Source organism: Xiphias gladius, chromosome 13, assembly GCF_016859285.1.
Source record: "Xiphias gladius isolate SHS-SW01 ecotype Sanya breed wild chromosome 13, ASM1685928v1, whole genome shotgun sequence".
Lineage (NCBI taxonomy): Eukaryota > Metazoa > Chordata > Actinopteri > Istiophoriformes > Xiphiidae > Xiphias > Xiphias gladius.
In genome coordinates, this window is record NC_053412.1 from 12,224,333 (window position 1) to 12,247,037 (window position 22,705).

At 40.3% G+C, this 22,705-nt stretch overlaps 1 protein-coding gene across 8 annotated transcripts in view; it reads right to left on the minus strand.

The window, feature by feature from the left end:
* The window catches only part of LOC120797914 (beta-1,3-galactosyltransferase 1-like), a 107,019-nt gene that overhangs the window by 35,996 nt on the left and 48,318 nt on the right, over positions 1 to 22,705 (minus strand). For 2 of the 8 annotated variants that reach the window (XM_040141698.1, XM_040141696.1), the window contains one exon: positions 9,720 to 9,932. The exons of 3 other annotated variants lie outside the window; for them this stretch is intronic. The gene's annotated coding sequence lies outside the window, so the exon portion shown is untranslated. Of the gene's footprint in view, positions 1 to 8,304; positions 8,780 to 8,865; positions 8,968 to 9,635; positions 9,933 to 22,705 lie in introns of those variants that run through there. 3 more of the 8 variants (XR_005708592.1, XR_005708591.1, XM_040141701.1) reach the window with 3 other exon arrangements.

A 22,705-nucleotide genomic window follows, 5' to 3' on the forward strand; every position in this document is an offset into this window, starting at 1 on the left:
GGACTTTAGCTAGCTTTGGTCGTAGTCTGTTAGCCTTATATCATGTATGTTGCCATTAAATGCTTATTTAAAACAATTTAAGATAATTGTCGTCCAGTTAAGTGGAGACACTAAAAAGTGGAGATGTCTGCTAGCGCGAGCTGATATTTCAGCTGACAAAATTCAGCGGTTGTCAGCTACAAAGGAGAAGCTGCTTTTGTTAACATCTGTTTGAAATCAAGGCTTTTTTTGTTTTGTTTTTTTCAAAAATTACTGTGTGTAAATCTACCACTGTTTCCATTATAGCATGCTAGGATGAAAAGCGTGAGATTTAGCAACGGTAGCTAACAAGGGCAGGGTTTAGTGTACGGAGCGAAAGAAATTTATTCCTAAAGGCTCTGTGACTTGAATGCACAGCAATCACGTTTTTGGCTAGTATGAAAACATCTTGTAAAACAATTTCACAAATAATACCTACACATCATAATGATTAGCCTCAACAATATATTATAAAAAGAAAAAACAGAAAATAAACGCACAATTGCACCACAAACACTTGACTAGTTTCAACTACATTCCATGTAAACAATTTTTCTTTATTTTTTATTGATTTTTTTTTTTTTTTTACTTTTAAATGCGGAAGCTACAATCTGAAATCAGATTTTACACAACAGTATGTCCCCACAGTGTAGTGTTCAACATCAAAGCAGTACGCCAGATTTAAATGCAAGAAAACAAACGCAAAATCAATATTTACTGCTTATAGTTTGATGTCACCTCCTATTGTAAGTTTGTCTTCTCTCTAATGAGATTTGTTCGGCTGGTTCTTCATCTGCCGCACTTGACGATAACCAGGAGCCATGCAAAGGCGAGCAAATCAGGGCCTGGATCTGAACTCGGCAAATAATGAGCCCAATTTTGCAGGCTCTGCCGCAGCAGAGCCTAATGCCCTGTCAGTAACCTGCTGTGTAGTAATGACTGCGCACATCACTCTCTAATGCTCCTTCCTCAAACATACACACAAACATAGATATGGAGAGATGTACACCCATTTACAGACAAACAACAGTGGTGTTTAAAAAAAAAAAAAAAAGCGTTTCATTATGCTTTTTTTACCACAGATACTGTAATGGCCAATTATTTCTGTTATTTTTGCAGCAGTAAAGCAAGTGTTGTAGCTGCAAAAACCCAGCAGACTTTGTCCTGGGAACTATGCTGCTTCTTGAAGGGTTTGTGTACGGCAGGAAGAATACTCCTGTGGCCAGTGGGTGATGGGGTTCATCCAAAACATGCCAGGCTTCTCTGCAGAACTGACATTTGTAGGACCTAATAAAGTATACGGCTATATTTCTTATTCGCTTTAAATAGGAGTTGGCTTTCACTCTGGTTCTTACTTGGTTTTTCATTATCTACAGTGCATGGTTTCCCCCAGAAATTTATTGTGGCTCTGAAAAGGCCTGGGAAACTGCAGTTAGACCCTGTGGCATTAAAACTCCCCACTAAAACCTAAAATAATGAAATTGTTTCAGGTTGAGTGCAGGTCAACACCAGAGCAGATGGGACCCCCTTTGAGTTTAGAAAATAATGGCCTGGTGTATGAACAGAGGTATATATATAATATAAGAAACAGAAATGTAACAGCACTGGGATGGAGCAGAAATGGCCAAACTATTTTCCTGTAAAAGAAACTATTCATCTAAAATCAAAACATTAACATAAAAGGACCACAACCAAAGCTGAAAACACAGGACTGGAAGGGATTTAGATGACCATGTCTTTTAAAACACAGACTACCACTACACAACCATTAAATTCTAGAGCATTCTGATTTATTACAACTTGATCTTATTTTCATAATTCTTTTGATTTGTCATTTCTATCTATTATAACACTGTACTCACCTATTTAACTGCTGAGATCTGGAAACAGGGCGACATTGCCACAAAGAAGTCTGACAGGGCAAGAAACAAACTCCAGCAAGTGTAATAACTGAGAGTTAAAATAGGACAGGGTAAGTGACACCAAAAGCCTATCATAATTAAAGTAACCTTTATTTTTTTTTTTTTATTATTTCAGATGTCAGATGAGGTTTCTTGTCCATCTGATATCCAACGAAAAGCCTCAGTCCTAAGACGCTCCTGTGCTCTGCCGTTTTATTAATGTAGCTTGGCAAACCCAAAACCTGTGTTACAAACCTAAAAAATGATCTATTCAAGTTTCGGTCCTAGTTGTAGCCTAATAAACTGAAATGTCATTCCGTTTTGTTGAAAATCAGTCATCAGTCATTGCATGTGGATCCTCCTGTGCTCAGTGCCCTAGCTATCTAAATCATAAATGAAGGAGAGGAGGCGCCGATTCATTGGAATATACCCTAAGTTTTCACGGGGGGCAACCATGAATGGCACAAAATGTAGCCCCAATAATCACATGCCACCCAAAAACATTTTACCGACCAAGTCAAATAAAAGGTATCCCAAACGAAAAAAGTTTGCCAAACTTGTGTGTTTTTATTCCCTGTCAGACTTCCTCTTGGCAATTTCACCACATTCGCAGATCTTAGCAATGAGCTTGGTGATTTCAGTATTTTTATTAAGTATAGAAATGATGGGCAAAGCAAAAATAAATAAATAAAAGCCAAGTTTTAATAAATAGGAATTATTCCTTAAAGGGCCCTGGAAATGCTTTGGGTTTTTTGGGTTCTTCTTACAATAAATTACTAGGGTCTATAAGAAAATACAACTCTCTGCCAAAGTTGGAACAGTTTTGGTTATTTCAGTTGAATATATTTCTGTATTTGTGTGTTTTTTCGGTGCTCCTTTCGCCGGTTTAGGAAAATGTAATGTCACAGGCTTCCACACACCAATCTGGATTTAGCAATATCCGAATGGGGCATTAGCTGAATTTTGAGTGGGTTTTTTTTGTTTTGTTTAAACTATCTTTGAATATGATTGTTGCTTATTTAGTCATGAAATTTAATGTTATAGAAAAATATTAAGGATTAGAAACGTTCAAGTTTTATTGTCTTCTGATGCTGCAAAGGTTGTCGTTCGCATCGGTAATTTTGTAAAGACAGGAGTGAAACATGTATGTATTGTATTCAATTCTGATCAATTGAGAAAAACATAAAATATTATTTTTCATCGCTAAATCCAACTCCAGATCAATGTGACTCTCAATTCATATACATGGATAATAGTAATAATAATAATTTTGATCATGTGAATAGAAATACACAATTATTAATTATTAATATCTTTCTCCCTAAACTTTGACATTACAGAATCGATTAGAACCATGTTTGGAGTGTGTTTGGCTCATTAGCTGCTGCTGTGTTGAACAGGATGTTTGGCTGATCCTTGAACATGTGGCTGTGTCGGGATTTGGGCAAATGCGACATACTTCTGACATCAAAGAGAATATACTAGAGACTGAGAGGTATGGCACGCCATATTGGGGTGACAGAGCCTCCAACACACACACACACACACACACACACACACACACACACACACACACACACACACACACACACACACACACACAACTGCCATCAAAGTGATTGTATGTCTGTGTGCGTGAGTCTCAGAGAAAGAGGGGAAAAGAAAAAAAAAGAATGTGTGACATTTTGCACATGTTAAATATGTTAAATTTTCAAGCCAGTGTTCTGCCATGTGTGTTTGTATTGTTGTGATTCCGATGTTACTTTGCCTGTTTTATCTGTTACTACTTATACGAGAAATATCAACAACATTACTGTACCGTTAAGCTTTAAAAAACAGACCAATGAGAGCTTTCCACTGTCATTCAGCCAAAAAAAAAAAACACAAAACCACAGTAAATTGCAGCCATTTGCTTGAAACAGCAGGGATGTATGGAGTGAGGAGAGGATCTGCACAATGGGCTACAATTACTCCCGAAGCTGTTATCCTGAATCTGAATGACAATGGAGCCGAAGTTACAACTTTGCCAGAGAGATGACAACAGTTACTGATTCAGGGGACAGGTATCATTTGCTTAACATGAATTATGTGTTAAATTATGAAGCGAATCACAAAGGAAACAATAGAGAGAAGAGACGGGCAGAAATGAACAGAGAAAGAGACACAGATGTGTAAGTTAGGACGAGTAAATTCCACACCGGCGGAACAAGTTATAGAATAAGAGGAACATCAAGAACTGGATTTCATTCAGCTGATGTCACAAGGGACTGGGAGCAGAGGGAGGAGAAATTCACGAGTATGTGACCTCGGTGTATAAAAATTTCTATGGTAAACCTAACGGTCCCCTGTGACACCCATCGCTGGGTTTTATGATCTCCTGTTGCAGCGCAGCAGCCTCCTTATTCCCAATGCGGATTTCACTGTTGTCTGTTTACCCGCGCAGAGGAAGGAAAGAAACTCGAGCACAGGGTAGAGCTTCCTGTTGAGATGTAGTGCTGGGTTAAGTTGCATTCTTGAACTCCTCTTCAATGTCTTACTCATACAAAACACCGTATCACGCGCTCGCTTTTTGCCTCGCCTCTACAATTTCAGCATGTGGGCAGATCTATGTCATTTTTGTATTTGTGCATACATATAAATGTATGAACGACTCTCCGTGGTGCTACAGCATACTTGCAACAGCCTGTGACTTCAAATATCAAAACCACCAGGTAGTGTGTAGGCGTGTCTTGCCAATTAGCGGGCCAATACTGAACGCCATAATACTCCTCAGTTCTTTACCCCAGGACAATTTGCACCGCTGACGGAGTCAACATGGTTCCGTCTAACTTATAAATTAGCTCAATATGTAAAGCTAGCGAGCATGACCCACAGTGTCTTGTTAGAATACTTGAACCGACAATGCCGACCTTGTGCTTTGGGTGAAATGAAACGGAAAATGAACAAAGCTCTCGCAGAACAAATCTTAATGACTCCTAATTATCTTCTGTGCCAAGTGGAAACACTAGTCATGTAGGACACACTAATCCCTCTAACTACATATAGTGAGCAAACGCCTTTATCGACAACTTGGTGTGTGGAAATTAAATCATTCTTCAGGTATGAATAAGAAATGTTGAAGACAATAAGTTAATTCTCACACACTGATCTGTAAATGAAAAATGCCTTTGTTCATTGTCTCTACATGGAGTTGTTGTATTGAATGCCAAAAATAGGTCAAGTATTTCTGCTCGTGGATATGTTTTTAAATCAACATTCGCTTCCTAGAGTAGTGTCAGTGGCGCACAAAAAATTTTGACCTGTTCTTTGGGTTGGTCAACCCGTTCGTCACGTAAAATCTGCAATTTTACCAGCTTTTGCAGCTTTTGCACCACTAATCTGGATCAAATGTGTTTTCTGAGCATCAATTTTAAACATCTCTAATCATCATCAGCTGTTTCCACTGCTGAAACCTCAAATATGCAGGGGAGCCGATGACCCTCTTTTTCTTCCTCGGCCTTCATTGATGATTTTCCATTCTGTCCTGCCAGCTTTTGAATTTTAGAAACCAGGTTCTTTCATATGACAATTAATTCCCGACCATTGTGTTAAATCTGAAAACAAGGATGATAATAACGTTTTTAAAGACCTTGTTGTGAGTGATCCAAGTCCTACGTGTACACAAACATTTTAGGTTATTTCACATGAGATTTCTCTACATGTGTTTATGTCTGTGTTTCTCTCAGCGGTTTGAAGTGGATGGGGCTCAGCTGGGAAAAGGATGATGTCACATGCTTCTCCTGCACCCATCAGGATTTAGCATCTCTTTCCGAAGACAGTTGCTGGTTATTTGCTTTTGTTGCCAGGCTACTGTCAATCAAATGTGATCAGACCCACACCCATACAATCCTCATGAAGCTGATAAGCTGACTTTTTGACAGTTAAACGATATAAATAAATCAATACCCAAGGATATATTTTTCTGAACTTAACTTTGATAATTGTTCATTTAGTCATGGATGTTTAAAACAATAAGCAATAAAGTTTTCCGGAGCTGCGAGTCTAGGGAAAAGTGTTCTATTACAGACAGTCACGTATCTAACATTAATACACGTCTTGTCCTGCACTTTAGCTTGTTGCACCAAACAAACATTCGGCGGGGAGAAGTGCACAGCTAGTGTCACTTCGCAGGCTAATTAGCTTATTAGCTGCTCAGCTGCAGCCCTTTAAAGAGCGTGTCGATGTACCTGCAAATGTCACCGTGGTACATTCAGGTGCCGGTGTGCTCCTCACTCTTCATTACCGCTAATAAACATTGTCTGTCATTCCCCCGCTGGGGCTCAGCCTGCCAGCTACACCAGCACGCGCCTCAAACCACTGAGAAGAAAAAGGAGCCTGTAGGGTATTTCCCAGATAAATAATAATCAAATGCACTGACATTATTTCTGACTGCATAAAAAAGGGACGACTAAATGTGATTTCACTTGGACTTTAAAGCTTTTTCAAGGGGCATGTTATATTTGGTCTTGGACCGTAACATAATTTCTTATTTTCATTTTTCAGAATAGTCTGAAAGACCATAACTTTAAAGTTCTTGCGCACAAATGGTACACCCACACAGCTGATTTAACTTATTCTGTTCGCGTTCTCAGGTCCGTTTGTGTCTGTACAGGCCCGAGACCTGTAAAAAACTGAAAAACAGCTGCGTGACTGTGCGTGTGTTTTCACCTATGGTTGCTAATTCGACCTGTGCTGAGGGCGAGGGTCCATATACAAATAAGAATGGTAACGTGTGACTCGTCCCATTTCAACAGGTTGGCAAGATGTCAGTCAGTAGAAGACATTTTAACATGACTCAGTACGAAAGGTGTAAATAATAAAAATGAATGATGGCTGCTCCAGTTTCGGGGTCCCGATACTGTTCATGATGGCTCCCTGTCGTGGCTTACTGAGTCACTTAAGTAGAACAGAGCCATAGTTAACGTTATTATTTACTCCTGTGCTCTTCCTATTAGGACAAGTGCAAATGTTTGCAGTGAGATGCCCACACAACCCAGAGGAGAGGACTATTCAGTAAAAAATAAGTGAAAACACCTTTGTGGATGCACTTTATAAACTCATCTGTAAGTGGGAGTTAATCATTAACACAAAGTGGTGAAAGAATTGCATGCACATTATCGTCAAAGATGATGGGTGTTGCTTTGACGGCAAACTTTCCTTCCGAGAAAAATTAATTACTTTTCAAATCAGAGCCTGACTCATTAAAGGCTTACATCAACCTAGATGTAAAGCAGTATATGTTACATGAGCACCAAGTGTGTCCTGCAGAGCCAGCGTTAAATTACACAGGCGTTGGAAGGCAGGTCATTACGCTGTATGGCAGATTATTTTCAGTTCTATTCATCCAGGGTTGTTTTACTCCATCCTCTCATTTCATGCACAATAACCTTCTTAGATGAAGGGCTTATAGCTTGAGTGATACAATGTACGATTATTGCTGAATATTTTATAGCATTTCCATCTTAAATTTTTAATTACATTTTAAATGGGCTGATATTTAGAGATTCTTTCAACTGCTTACATCAGAAGATTCCATCACGATCAAGTAGGTTGATTTCATTCAAGTTATTTTTGTGCAAACATCTTTACCAAAAGCCTTTCGGCAGATTTGTTCATGATACAGATTTAAACACGTTTACACTGCTTTGGGCTGTTGTCTGAGTTCACAGATATGTTCCAGGACTTTTAGTGTTCTATCATGGAGAAACAATTGAGTGGGTGTTAAATGTGCTATAGTAGTTATTGGCCTTTCTTGGTAAGAATTTGATGAGCTTATGGCTCTAAAATAAGCGGATTTCTACTTTTATATAATATATTTCGGACTAATTGTACTTTCATGACCAATCACAAAAACATTTACAGCATCTGACCAGCAAGAAATATGAACATTTTTCTTATCGCCCCCATGTATAATCTTCATTTCTCAGCCTTGCCTGTGTCTTCTAATTGCTATCACGCCTCCGCACAGATCCTCTGCAAATATTCAATGTCCAGACCAATCGTGGCGGTATCAGCATCCCTCTTAGAAAAGATCCTGCCCAGATGTGCATCACACATGCACAGCCACGGTTTACCAGGCAATCTATTCATCTCCCCTGTCTGCCATGTACATGTCATAAGTGTTATCACGTTTAGCATGGCATTAAGTCGCCCTGGAATGAAGCTGCCATTTGTTTGGAGCCCATTTATTTTCTTGTGAAATGGTATGTCATCGCATTCACTTCATCCAATTACAGGACGGATGGACAGAGAGTGAATTGGGAAATATATACAGAGAAAGAAGGGATAGGAGAATTAATGAATGTAGTAATGGTTTTATTTTTTTGTTTAGTCCTTTACATGACCCATCATCAACAAACCAACACCTTTTTCCAACAAGTATGTGCATTTGAATCTGTATCGAAAAATAACTTATTATGTGGTTAAAGCAGGAATGTCGGTTAATTAGTCTGCACTGATCTATAAACAAATGAGTGACTCTTAAAGTATCTGTTAAAAAAAAACCCTCCTACCTTACTTCATTAAATCCCTGCTTCCATCTGCATTTAGCAAGTCAACAATTGATTGTAAATCTTCCTCAATTTCTCAGAGCAAAATAATGTCACTGGCATGAAGAAAGATATTTACAAGTACAGAGGAGACACAGAGTGGCGCCACTTCTTTCTATTGAGATATAAGGCAGGATATGATATGGAGACAGCCGACTAATGCCTTGGCCCTGAAGGTCACATTTGCATGCATCGATCACACCCAGGAAAACTGAGAGGGAGTGAGAATGTCAGCTCCTGTTGAACCATGCCAGTAACACTCTTTGAGTTGAACTAGGGGAGACGGAACAAGTGTGTGAATTAAAAGAAAAGAGCAAGAAGAGAAGGGAGAATGGAGAGAGGTAGGGGAATGTACACACCTCCTTTACGCTTTGATACCGAGTTCTGTCCTTGAGCTTGCCACCGGTGGAGCGTCCCACGGTAACTTACCGCGGCTGGATCACTGAAGCGTCCGCCAGCCACTGGGTAGGAGAGTAACCCTTCATTACAGCAAGTAGCATTAAAAAGGCAAAACTGGGGCTCGCCATAAACTTCAATGAACTCTGTACTGTTACGGTACTGCACACACCCAACGGCTGTAAGTCATACTGCCGGCACACACCACAGCCTATGAGAATGAGAATGGTAGCGAATCTCAGTTCACATCTGCCTGCATTACCAACAGCAACCATTTAACACTCTGCTGATGAGTGTTGTGTTGTTATTTTTTAATTCAGGGTGTGTGTGTGTGTGTGTGTGTGTGTGTGTGTGTGTGCGTGTGCATGAAAGGTGCTAAACTGAAAAGGCACCAAAAGGAAAATCTGCCAACATATACAAGGCCGTTTTCTTTTGTGTGCCCTGTCAGGTAGAAAGTTTGTATTTCTAAAATGTCAACTTTTCAGTGGCAACCTTGATTCCAGCCTTGAGCACTAGGGCTTTTGACTCAGCAAGTGGGTCTCGAAATAGTTTTGAAAAGACCAAGGTTCCATAAATTTCTCAAATAAGAACAGCATGTAGTCATTAAGTTGAGAATACAGCTGAAATCTGCATCATTCTGTCCCTTCTTGTTTTTTTTTACGATCAACAGATGGACATATTTACTAACTAAAAACACCATGCATAATAGCTTAAAACAATTTTTGACTCTCACCTTTCTCTGTGCGGCAGGTTTGCTGACTTCCGTGTGCATCTCATGCTTTCGCTATATTATGCTAAGGTGAATGAGCATGCCAACCTGGAAAAAATTCAGCGCTCACGGCATCACCGTCCCTCCTCCTGCTCCTCTACATACTGGCTCCTCTAACTTCTCTCTGGGCTTTCAGTCCTTCCTGGCAGCTGGGACTGTGGAGTCCCTTTTGTCATTTCCACTTCAATTACAGCCACCTTCGCAACGGGAGCCCCCTCCGCACTGCGCATTTTCAGATGTCCCTTGAAAGACGAACCTCTTCTGCCAGCAAGAGCACATACATTTAGTTTACAGAGTGATCAAACAGTCCAACACCTTGATAATCTCTCACTCCCTGTCTGAGCCCCCCCCCCTCCTTCATCCTGGACAAGCTGTTAGTAGAGAGAGCGGGGTCTGAGCCAAGCCATTTGCCTGTGTAGTCCCTTTCATAATGCCCTTCACTGGAGGGCCAGGGGTCATAAATGAACCACAGAGTGAACAGCAGCAAAGTGCCGCAGACGACTGGGAGGCAGCGTCAAGGCGGGCCGATTGTAAATTGGTCTTGCCCCGGAGCAAGGTGAGGGTTATGTGAGGGTCACACAGTGCCATGGTGTGACTGCTGCATACACTTATTATGCTGAAGGTGTGATGGTGCGGGGAGGGAGGAAGAGAGGAGAGACTGCTGGACCTTGTGATGATAGGGAGCTCCCACAGGGAGATGGGGTACCTAGAAACTGTGTCCCACTACAGATGTACTCTTTGAGTGTGTGTGTTAGCGCATGACTGGATGTGCATATGAGGCCGTGTTTGTGTGTGTTTGTGCATGTCCCGGTGTTGGTCCGTCAGCTGCAGGCGTTTCTCCTTCTGTAGCTGTGGGAGGAACGGCTAGGTGCACATTTGCAAGTCACTGCAAGGTCAGAGCGGACCTCGTTGCTCAGTGTCAAAATGGAGGACAGGAAGACAAGCAGGTAGGTGGGTGTGTGGGGTTGGGAGGAGAGGCATCATTGTCTCACTGTGGGGGGGGCTGAGCCCTTCTGAGTCCTTGAACTCCTCTCTTTTCTAGTTGCTCACAAACACAAAATAAATGCCTGCCTTTCTGAAATACAGTGCCACAGGTACACAGGAAACTGCAGGGGAGGAACAGGATACAATGTTTCTATGAAAGATATGTTATGTGCACCTATGCTATAACAGCTCGAGCTTTTGTAAAGGGGGCAACTGAATTTCCTTCTTGGATGAATTAAGCACCTATCCATCTATCTAGTGGTGGTTATGCTATCCCACGCAGCCACAATAGCTCAGCCCAGCAGCTGTCTGAATCCAGCGTGCCTGGATACTAGACTCATCATAAATGACGTGCCAGAATGCAGCAGACTAAATATTGGATACTGGACAAAGACGTGTTTGTATCTACTTTGTATAATGTAGATAATAAAATAAGCTGTTACATTACCTATACAATATTCATTCACTCCTAGCACTCCCATGCACCATTGCACTGCTGTAACCTTTTGTTATTGTCCATGGAAATGTATGTGTCCAAAAATTGTTGGCCAATAAAGCTACTTTTGATTCTGAGTTGTGAAGGTAATATGTGACAATTTTGCTCCCCTGTTTAGTGCCAAGGCAGGAAGTAGCGTGTCCTTACATCCCCGCTTGTAGCAAGGTAGAAGTCAAGTTGGTGGATGAACATGTAGTCAAATCTGATTTTCACACAACAGACTCGTGTTTGCATCACATCCCAGACCTGCAACTGACCTTTGCCTTTTTAGTAACCGTGCTCTTTCCCTAAACTTAACCAAGTGTTTTAGAGCTGCACTAATTAGATGATTAATCAGTTAGTCAATCAATAGAAAGTTAATCAATTATTTTGATCATTTGAGTCACTTTTTAAGTCAAAACGCCATGCGCGTGTTCTGTGTTTTATATCACAGTAAACTGAATATCTTCGGGTTTTGGACTGTTGGTTGAATGAAACAAGACATCTGAATACATCACCTTGGACTCGACTACTGTTAATGTTAATGTTAATGTCTGTGGCAGTGTGTCCTCAGGTGCCAAAACACCACAGTGTGCTGACACTCAGCCACAGTCTGCCTGACTTGACTAGCTACTAGGTTCTTATTCTTCCCTTTTTATTTGCAAATACTTTCTATTGCTTTCTTTGTTTTCTTTCATTGCAAACTGAATATCTTAGGATTTTGGACTGTTGGTCGAACAAAAAACAAACAAATTGAAGACGTCACGATTTTTTTTTTTTTTTTTACTATTTTCTGGCATTTAAATGAACCAACTATTCAATTGATTATGAAAATAATTAACTGCAACCCAACATTTAACAAATAGCTAACATGGTGAGCTCATGAGAGCCTCATGAGAGGCTATATTTAACTACAAATTGTCTGTAGATATGATTTGCCAACATTAGAAAATCCATGGTTTGGATAGCAATCTCTGATCAGTGCAAGCTTGATATTTTCTGCTGGTTTTTCTTTCTCTCTCTTGTCAGTTTATTTCTAGTCAGTCACTTCAACTAAAAATGTACAAAGACATACCTACCACAGCCCACAGCTGTGCCACAGCATTGCCCTTTTACACTGAAATTAGCCCCACAATTACTTTTACATAACATACCACCGACACAAAGTACTTAGTATCCTATGCAACCCACTTTGAGCCACCAGAGATGGCTCCACTCTCATGGATAGGAGTGGAGAGTAAGCATGTGTGGCAGAATGCGTACATCCAGAGAAATAGTTTAGCGCAGAACTCTGAAAGTTTAGGCTGTCTTTTCCAGTTCAGTCAAAGCAGCAAAACAAAAATGTTCCAAAATGTTAAAGGGAATGTCAACATGTTTACCGAGATGGAGCAGTGAATCTGAAACTCACAGATGAACATGGTGGAAAAGTGTGGAAAAGGACAGACACACACACACACACTACTACATAGCCTGCACTTTTTCTTGCTGTCATTCTCTTCATCTTTTACCTCACTTTCACTGAGCATGCTTTTCTCACTCTGCTCTATTCTCTTGCTTCCTTTTTACTTTCTCTCTTCCCCTCTCTTTCAAGAAACAGAGGAAAAATGAAAAATGACCTAGTTGATAAAGGCGGACGTGATAAATGGCCATCGAAAATACTGCCTTTTGAACTTAGTTCTAATGTTATCCGGCATCAAAACACTATTGTGCCAAAGTCCATGCCCCCACATTGGAGTAAATTCATTGCAGTACATAAAAACCCCATTATGAAGTGTACTGTCAGAGTGTGGAGGGAGGGCTTATTCATCTACACAGAGTTTAGCTCCATCAAAGTCATGCATGGTTAAGAGTATGCAATCGCTCATTGAATACACAAAAGACTAAAGGATTTGGGTAAGGAGAAAGCCTCACAGTCCACACACTGGTTCATTTCTAACATCAAACACACTGTTACAAGCCATAGTGTACTGCTGTGCGTGTGTGAAAACAGCTCCAGGAAATGGAGTGTAGGGAGTGTAGGAGAGAAGCGGGGGTAAATGGTCAAAACAGAGGTAGGCAAAGGAGATTTACCATGCAAGAGGAGCAGAGATTGTAAAACGCATTGACTATTCACTGAAGGTAGCTGCGCCTGCATGTCTCTCTTTGGAACAACATTTTAATTTTCAGACGCGTTTGCCTTGACACCTTGTCATCTATGGTCAACCTCAAATATCAGTTTCTCCACCAACGCACATAAACCGCTGCCAGTCTTTCTTATGTTCAGTCAAAAGCCGTGTGAGTGGTGCGTTGAGACTGCAACGTTCATTTAAACCCATAATACAATAACACTGAACAGAACAAACAACCTGCAGTTGATTTTCCTTACCAAGTTTGTCATGTGGTGAGCACTCAAAGAAAGGCTATGGAGTCTTTAAAATCAAAAGTATATGTCCCTGTGGGAGAGTTGAGTATTAAAAACATACCAAAAAAAATCAACAGCAAATTTCACGGATATCTGGCTAGCAGTTGAGGTTTCTCACCCTGGACCAAAGTGTTTTGTTGACAGGTCAATCTGACTTGACAGTGGTGTTAGAGAAAGGGTCAGGTGATCAAAAGAATCATTAGGAATGGTACTATAGGGACCAAGACAATCGATAACCAATTTAATGTCAATCTGGCAAGTAGTTGTTGATGCACTCGACAAAGGTGTTGGACAGACCAATGGACCACTGAATCAACATGGGTGGGTTAGGCTTGAAACAAACCGATTGGTAGGACGTGCCGGCTGACCGAATTTAAAGGTAAAAGTGTTTACAGCTGTTTGCACCTGTTTAGCATACATACCAAAGTTTCAACGAATATAAGTATGATGGAAAATCAGTAGGAACAATTTTTCCCAGTACTTCCCAGCAGTATTCAATAATAATTCCTAATAATATAATCAATTATATTATCATGACCTCGACTCAGTTAAGAGGCAGAAAATGGATGGATGGATTAACCAGTGAAAAATGACTTATTCATTTAAGTTGATTTACATTTTTGCTAACACTGATCCTTGTCGATCATGAGTGGATGGGCTTGCTAGCTACTGTAGCCAGCAGGAGTGACTGCTGACTGAACAGCCTCCTATAGCAAAGTCCACTGTCACAACAATCCCACCTCTAGTTTATAGATGTGTAATGTCTCCGGACAACCTGCTCTCCGATACAGAAACATTCCGTTAATGATATTACTGTCTACAACAGGTCTAAGGTCTAAGACTTTTCAGTGCCCTCTAAGGCCTTTTTTTTTTAAAAGGAAACTAAATATAATCCTTTTTGAGGCTTTTCAAGATGCGCAAATACCCTGTCAAAGGTGGGTTAAAAACCTTGCCATCTTAGAAAGTGGCAAGGTGCAATAGGAATCAATATATTTGGCAAAAGACCCAAAATTTCGGAAAATCTTTCAATGAAGGAATCCCCTTGTGTTGAACTTATTTGTCCATGTGAAAGGGGACAGAATTAGTTGTGGAAAGAATGAGAAACGAGACCTTAGGCATTCATTCCTGCCTTCTTAACCACATCTGCACAACTGGCAAATCGCTGTGTAAAGCTTTTTGGATTGTTGGTTTCAGATAAAAAATTTACGTTGTGGTATGCGGGGAAGGATTTTCACACGCTGCTCGACAATTCATAAGGCACTTCAGTTGAAGCATTCTAACGCCTTTAGGCCCACGGATTGAGGAGGAAACAAAAAAATTATATTCTGCTTTGTTGTATTGGTTTCATGTCTGATAAACTGTGTACAAGTGAGAGCAGAACTGTGAACTAACAACACAGAAGTAGTTAAGAGTGCAGACAGCTCATGCTGTTGACTGACTGCTTGTGAACTCCTTTCAAGGATGTGTAAGCCAAAAACTTTAAATTAGCAGCAAAGTGAAATACATCTCAGACAGGGGGGATTCACTCCAACGATTTCAAAACAAAAGCAGCTCCTGACCTTCACTACAAAACGAAACCTTCAATTGTCAAGAGATGTTGTGACTGGCAAAGACCGAAACAGTTCTCTGCTTAAGTGGATGTGCATTATCATTAGACAAAAAAGACTAGGTAAAACATATTATATGGCTGGACTGCCCTTTATCTGTTTGCCTTCTCTCCTACTCTGTGCTCACATATACAGTGATTTAATACAGCTGAATTCCCAGTAAAGCTGTTCTCATTTACAAGTTTTTCTGTTTCTGTTGTCAGACAACGGAACCAGTATGAAATAGTGTCTGAAACGCGGCCCATTAAGATTACATGTTAACCAGCAGTCACTTCCAAGCCATTTCCAAGCTGCTGCTCTGCTAAAATCCTGATTTTATGATCGCAACGCCGTCTGATATATCACAATACACACGAGTTGAAGACAACGGCTGTGCTGTGATTTCGGCTAGATTTACCTGTAAAATGATCAATCAGAAACAACGTTAGAAACTCATTCACGTTTGTATCAGCTGCCGTGCAGTTGATTGAATGAGACACATAGAGAGGTGTGCCTGCGGAAGGTAAACCCGACCTCGCTCATGTGGGGCAAGGCTGGCTACTATTCTTCTATGGAAAATAGCTAAGGTTTGTCCAGAAAGTTGCTGGATTTGTTGCTAAGTGCATTTGTAAAGTCGCTAAAGGGGTGTGAAAAGATGGCAAATCTAGTAACAAAGCCTCTAAGTTGACAACATTGCCTGTGAACACCCCCTGATGACGCAACAGAAACTATTTGCACCAATTCATTTCGAAAAAGCAATGACCAGTGGTGTAACTTCAGCACTTGGTCACGCGGCATTTGGCTGACCGATGGTGTAATTTTATCGTGGACTCACTCACTCACTCACTCACTCAGTCACGGACATTCGGGTTTATTGGGCTGGCTCTGCTGTTGCGGTCTAGCCAAAAACAAAACAGTGCTCAAACACTGCACTGATCAATACAGTCCTGTGATAAGCCAGGTTCAAAGGGCGTTGTAAACACTATTTCCTGCTTCGCTCATGCAACTAAAAATATAAGCATTGCCTCCACCTCCACAGATCACAATGAGCTGGACAAATGGGCGGTTTATCCACAGATCATGAAAGTAGTAAGAGGAGGTACATAAACACAAGTAAATAAAGTCCATTAAAGCCAACCCATTGACTCCACACATCTTATATTAACTAAGTAAGTCAATATATATATATATATATATATATCTTTGTTTTTACTTGCGTACTACGGTCAAAATTATAATTATTGGAAATAAGAAATCCAATACTGAACTGAATTTATTATAAATTACAGTGCCCCCTACATTAGTGTCCTCCAGTGGGTGTGAATTTTTGGTCCTGACTGACAGTGTTGGGACAGTAATGTAATTGCTGTTTGTCATCTGGGTGGAAACTAAAAACTGAACTGTCTACATTACTTCATGATTCCCATGGAACCATAAAAGAGAGAGGCAGCTAACGGTAGCTACATCCACTTCTCTCTATAATACAAGACGAACACAGTCGTGAGTGTGTGGGAGCTTCTGATGAAAGTAAATGAAACAAAGAAAAAGCAAAGTCAAGAGAGAGACGGTGCTAATGTTAGCCAAGTGCCAGATTGCCAGATTGACCATATTTCATTCTAATTGGGCATTTCCGTACAGTTATATTTCCTGACACAAAAAGTGAGGAGAATTTAAATTTCAGTTCCACCTAACAGGGTAATGCTCACATAAAGGGCATAAGTGCATATCATCAGACTTTACTGTAATTTTTACATGGGTCCTGACCTGTTTGCCTAATTTCCTTAATGACACTGGGCTGCTGATGGAAATGTATTAATGCAGTGGACATACAATGGGGATACACTGAGTGACTTGCAGTTTAGCTGTCGCTATCAGAGCTGTCCAAATCCTGCAACTGCCACCCATCAACAAGTTAAATGAAGGCCTAATTTGCATTTACTAGTCGACCCTGGGATGATCTTCAGCCTGGTCGATCCAAGATATGATTTGAAATCTTGTACATCAGCAGAGAGAGGCAACGCTGCAGGTGAGTTCCTGTGGGAAGGCTGCTGTGATTCATGTGTCAGCCAAGACAAATAACCAGGGCCTGAATTAATCACCCTTTCCTCCTACAGAGCACTTACTTGAACTCAGACACATTTTATAAATCAATTTGCACATGGCCAAAGAAAACCCGTGAGATGCTTCCCCAGTCCTCTGGCTTCTGTTGTGAAATCTTTGAGACATTATTGTTTGAATAAGGAGCCTCTTGCTGCTCACCAATTGAAATCCTACCAAGTTTAATTTAATCTAATAAATATAATCTTCTGAGATTGCCCCTTCCTGCTGTGATGTTTGGAAAGCTTATAAAAGACTCACTTCATTGATCTGAAGACACTTTAAGAGGCCTTATTGTTGTTGCCATGCCATAATCACAAATAGGCCCTTTGAAATGGAATAATACCAAACAGTGCCAGTCAGTGAGTGAGTCAACCATGTAATAAAATTGTGTGGTCCATCTGTGTATGTGTTGCTGTCTTCCGGTCCGTAAATCTGCCACCAGTTCAAGTACAGCTTGTTCAGTGTAACCACAGAATTTGCCATTGTGGGGGTAGTACAGATTGAAATAAAGGATGTTTTATAAGGAAAATACAATTAACTCTTCTATCTTTGAGGATAAATTACTATTTTCATTGACAAGCAAAGCCAATAAGTAGATATCATACAGTCTGAGGGAGGCACCTCGTCCACACATACACATCCTTTCCCACTCGTCAGCCCTTCACCTCCCATTGCACCAGAATGGATTTCCCCAAGGCCACCATTCAGGGTTTATGTTCCTAATGACTCACAGTAATTCAACTGTGATTGATCAACGAAATCAAATAATGAGTTACAACCAGTGCGCGAAAACAGAGACGTTCATCCCTTAGACTTCTCCATGACCGTACTAAGCATTGTGCACCCTGATATCTCACCACAAAGTCAAATAGCTCACTGCCATCGCCCCGGCTGAAACCGATATCTCACTAGTTGGCTGCAGTTTAGGCCGAACACACAGCGCGGGGGAAACAACACGTGACAAACTACATCCTGAGCTTGCACTTCATTCGGGAGCAGTCGCTCAGCACAAGGACAGCCAGGGAAGATCTATGAGTCGGTGGAGTAATGTATTCATAAGGAAAAAGATCGAGAAATCGGTCTTTAAACGTGATAAAGTGCCTGCTGAGGTGTCATTGATAAATTACGATGAAGGTATGCAAATTTCGCCTGCAGCTGGGTCTCCGGCATGTACTGTTCAATTAGCCTGTCACTGTGGTGGTAGACGAACACTTGGGTGAGCAATGAATCCATCTATTACTGAACTTCATACTAATTTGATATGCAGTATTATGATGAAATCAAAATTAATATTTTCAGTTTGGTACGGATAAAAACAAGAATAAATTCGGATGCTAAGAGTAGTCCATAATCTAAAATTAACGCTTCTTCCATGGGAACCTTATTAACACACTAACTAAAAAGCCTAGCAGCAAGATAAATATACTATTTTTTTCACCCAGTGAGAACAAACCTCATAAAAGGAAGTTAAATTATGTTAGCATATTACACTCATATCTGGATCTGTGTCTCAGAGCTACTGTACTTCACTAAAACTACTCAAGTGTAGTGGTTATAATTCATCATAGTCTCTCTGTGGTATTTCTATTTCACTAACCAGATAAGAGAAAAAGAAATCAAATCCTCCGACTTGTCAGAAAAATTATCTCCAGGATTGATTGAATATTTCAAGAAAGCGCATTTTATAAATGAAAGTACTGGATAAAGTGGCACAAAATTTACTTCCTTTTAACTGTTTCTACAAATTCATACAAAATTCACTGTAACCCCCAGAGTCCTGATCTGGGAAGGAGGGGAAAGAGTTCAAAGAAGCCTCTGAGATACAGACTGTTCCGCCCTAAGGCCCATCAACACATTCAGTCCTTTTCACTAAATATTTCACCATAAGGTTGTGATTGAATCACCCGTGCATTCAGATTTTTCATTCATGTTACATAGTGCAACTTGTGTGGCATGGATATTTCAGCCACCCGTTTGTAGTATATGATTAGATACAGCTTTGAAGCCCAAGTTGGAAAACAAGCCACTGCAAAAAGAAAATGGTATCATCCACTGGAACCAGATGGGTTTCTGTCCTCACTAAAAAACTGTTGTATTTCAATTAGTTTACTAGCACCGAATATAATTTCATCCTGAAGCTTTCGTCATTGATTGGTTTTGAAACTGGAATTTCAGTGTGATTGGAGCTTTGAATATCATAATACAGCTGGAAACACAATGTGTTTGGCTGCAGAGCTGCTGCAATTAAAAATGACATGTTAAAATACTATTCAATGCTAGAAAATGCTAATTATATGCAGATTAGTAATAAGATTCATGTATTAAGTTGGCATGCTGAGTGGTGATTAGGTGAGTGGGAGTAAACAGCAGTAACTAATGCTCAGCAAAGGCTAAAAACAGTATGGTGAGGAGAAGAGAAAGCCAGCAATTTCCTTCATTCACTCAGTGTGAGAGGTGACCTTTCTACAGAGTCCCTGCCTGTGGCGCTAAGGAAGTGTGCACATGACGGGGATTTGAACTTTAGCTTGCATGGAGCATCTGACATATGTATGCTAACTGTTTGTGTCTCTGTGGGCTATTGCAGACACTGGCAGGTCACAGAGAAGGAAAGACACATAGGGAAGAAAGAGCAGGCAGACAGCTGTTCTCAATGTCTTATTTAAAGATATATATACTGAACTATGTTTTACCGATTTCACGTGAGGAACAGTTTCCTAGTACTACTCAGCCTGTGAAAACTGTTGTAGTATGTCTTGTTATCTAAGACAACAGATTTTTAACATAAAGCCTGCGTCACAAACTGGGTGAAAGGGGTTTTAAAAGACATGGGCATTCACAAGGCAGGGGACTAAATATGCTATCGAGTTGCATTATGGGAAACGAAGGATCCAGCATATTTGGAGCTTGACCCGTACTGGGGCCTTGAGAGAGGATATTTTTGTCCCTGCTGCATCTGTCATGACCATTCTTCTTTTATATGTGTCTTGCTAGCACAAATAACACAAATAAAGACGCAACTGACCCAGGGAGAGTCAGGTCTGCTTTGAATAGACCCAAAGCCATCCATTCCATAATATGGTTGACCCAAAGACCAACACTGGCAGTAGCATGATCCACCAACAATTAACAAGCAGTCAAAGTTGAAAATAGTAGCGATACAAATTGTTTTTCCTGCAGTTTACCTTACATTCAAAAAACAGAATTCTGCAATGGTTATGACAGGTCACATGATCAGAATTAACAGCAACCCCACTCAGGTATTAGAAATGTTTATACACGTACCTGAGACCCACAGCTAAACAGCAGGACCCTACCTCATCCCATTAGACTGAAAATATACATACTTTTGGTCTGACCCAGGTCCTAGGTTGGGTCTTGGTTGCTAGAAACCAAATGGACTCATGAAGACTACTTGTTGAGATTTCTAATAATGAAAGGCCATGAGCTTATCTTGGTTATAGTCGCTTATATGTCATTAATATGTAACAGCAACACCCTGTGAACATTAGGGAAAAAACTACAAGGGGGGGGTTGGGTCTCACAGCATGAAAGTTAAAACAATGCAGAGCAGTTCAGGAAAAGGCCATAAAACCCTAATATGACACAGCTTCTAACCAACAAAACCATATAACACTCAATGAAAAAAATCCACTGGAAACATCCTTGTTTAAGAAAACAGTAACTGTAAACTAAGGAAAAGCTTGGCCATTATACTTCTGTCTGTCTCCATGTTTCCTCCTGGCCTTGTCTTATTTTCACTGGGCTGACTCTGCTCTGAGAACCCTTACGGGCTTGACAGTGGAAAACAAAACAAGCACGACACACTGATAACTAACAAAGCAAAAGACTATACCTCCACGCTCCATGGCTCAGTCTCAATGTAGCAAATGAAATGCATGCATTAATTTAGCATCTTCACTACGTAACAGTACTTAACAGCACTTGAACTGCCCACTATAAAAAGGTATATACAGCAGTTTCAGTATGTTTTTTGCTTTTTAACAAAGTTTTTCTCCTTCTCCTTTCACTTTTCGCTCTCCGTCTTATGTACTGTACTTCAGCATAATAGCAGATATGGAACTTTACAAATTACAGGTCAGGTCAAGTGTAGTGAGAACACCACTCCTTTTCACCACATATACCACGAGGAGACAAACGGTGGGCTTTGATTAAAGTTTTGCAGACTCTCTGGACCCACTAAGTGACCTTATCTCCTTATTATAATAAACTCTTCAGACACTCTCAGGGCTTTCCAGATTAACTTCTCACCCCATAATAAAGGTGTCAAAAGTAACATATGCCAGACCTTGCACTATCATCTTCAACATGTAAAGACTGACATTTTGATCTGATAATACAATTAACAATGGGATTGAACTTTTGTTACCACCCTTGTGGTTATCCTGCTGTGAAACTCTTTAAAAAAAAAAAAAAAAAAAAAAAAAAAAAGGACAAGACAAGATACAAACTTCCTTGAAGCAGAAGACAAAAGACTGCATTCAATATTCAAAACCGTATCTCACAAAGAAAATAACCAGAATTAAACTCTCTTTCTCCCTCTTTCTGTCTCTGCACTAAACACACAACGTAACACCCAGACCCTCAGCATATGCTGTTGTAAAATTTAAGAAACATTAAGAAACATATATATATATATATATATATATATATACACATATACATATACATATATATATCGCCATATATAACCGCAAGCGTTATGGACTTTCCTATTCAAAATGCTTTAAGTGGTTTCTCTCCTCTCTTACAAGGTCTTTGGCTGCAGCTTAGTTAGCTTTGCGCTATTTCTTAGAATTTGGATGCAACAACGTGTTTGTACGCTTATCAAATAGGCCTGATTGGCAGGTTGCTTTCACCGCGATGTTCCAGGATTGTTAGCTGCGTCCTGAATGTACCTGTACGTTGCTGTGACGATTCCAGAAAGTTTTAATTTATTCTGACCCTCTTTTGTTCTCCTGGTTAGATTAGCTGGTAGACGGCTGCTTGCTAAGATAGCAGTGCTTAACGGCCACTTAGTGAAGTGGAAAGTGAAGTAAAAAGGCCACCACCGTCCGCGCTTGTGTTCTACTCTTGCTGTTCTGAGTGACTATTATTATTTCATCGTTGTGACATCTGACAAAAATCAACAGAAATACAGAAAGATCGGCTGTATCAATGTTTTCAATGCGTGATTACAGAAAGAGTTAAAGCTGACAGAAAGTTTGCTTCTTAACTTTGCCTCCACACAGTCCCTGCTTGTGATTGTGCATCACACTTAGCCGGTTACTCTGCTGAGTGACAGCCTGTTACACCTCAGTTCAGTCTCCTCCTGCTCTCTGTGCTTACCTCTATAGTGTTTTAAAACAGCCGAGTTCATGATATAGTTTTTCTCATTCAAATATTTTTCTGCTTCTGTTGTCAGACAGCTGAACGAGTATGAAATAGTGATTTAATCATGGCTCATAAACACTACTTGTCACAATCTGCC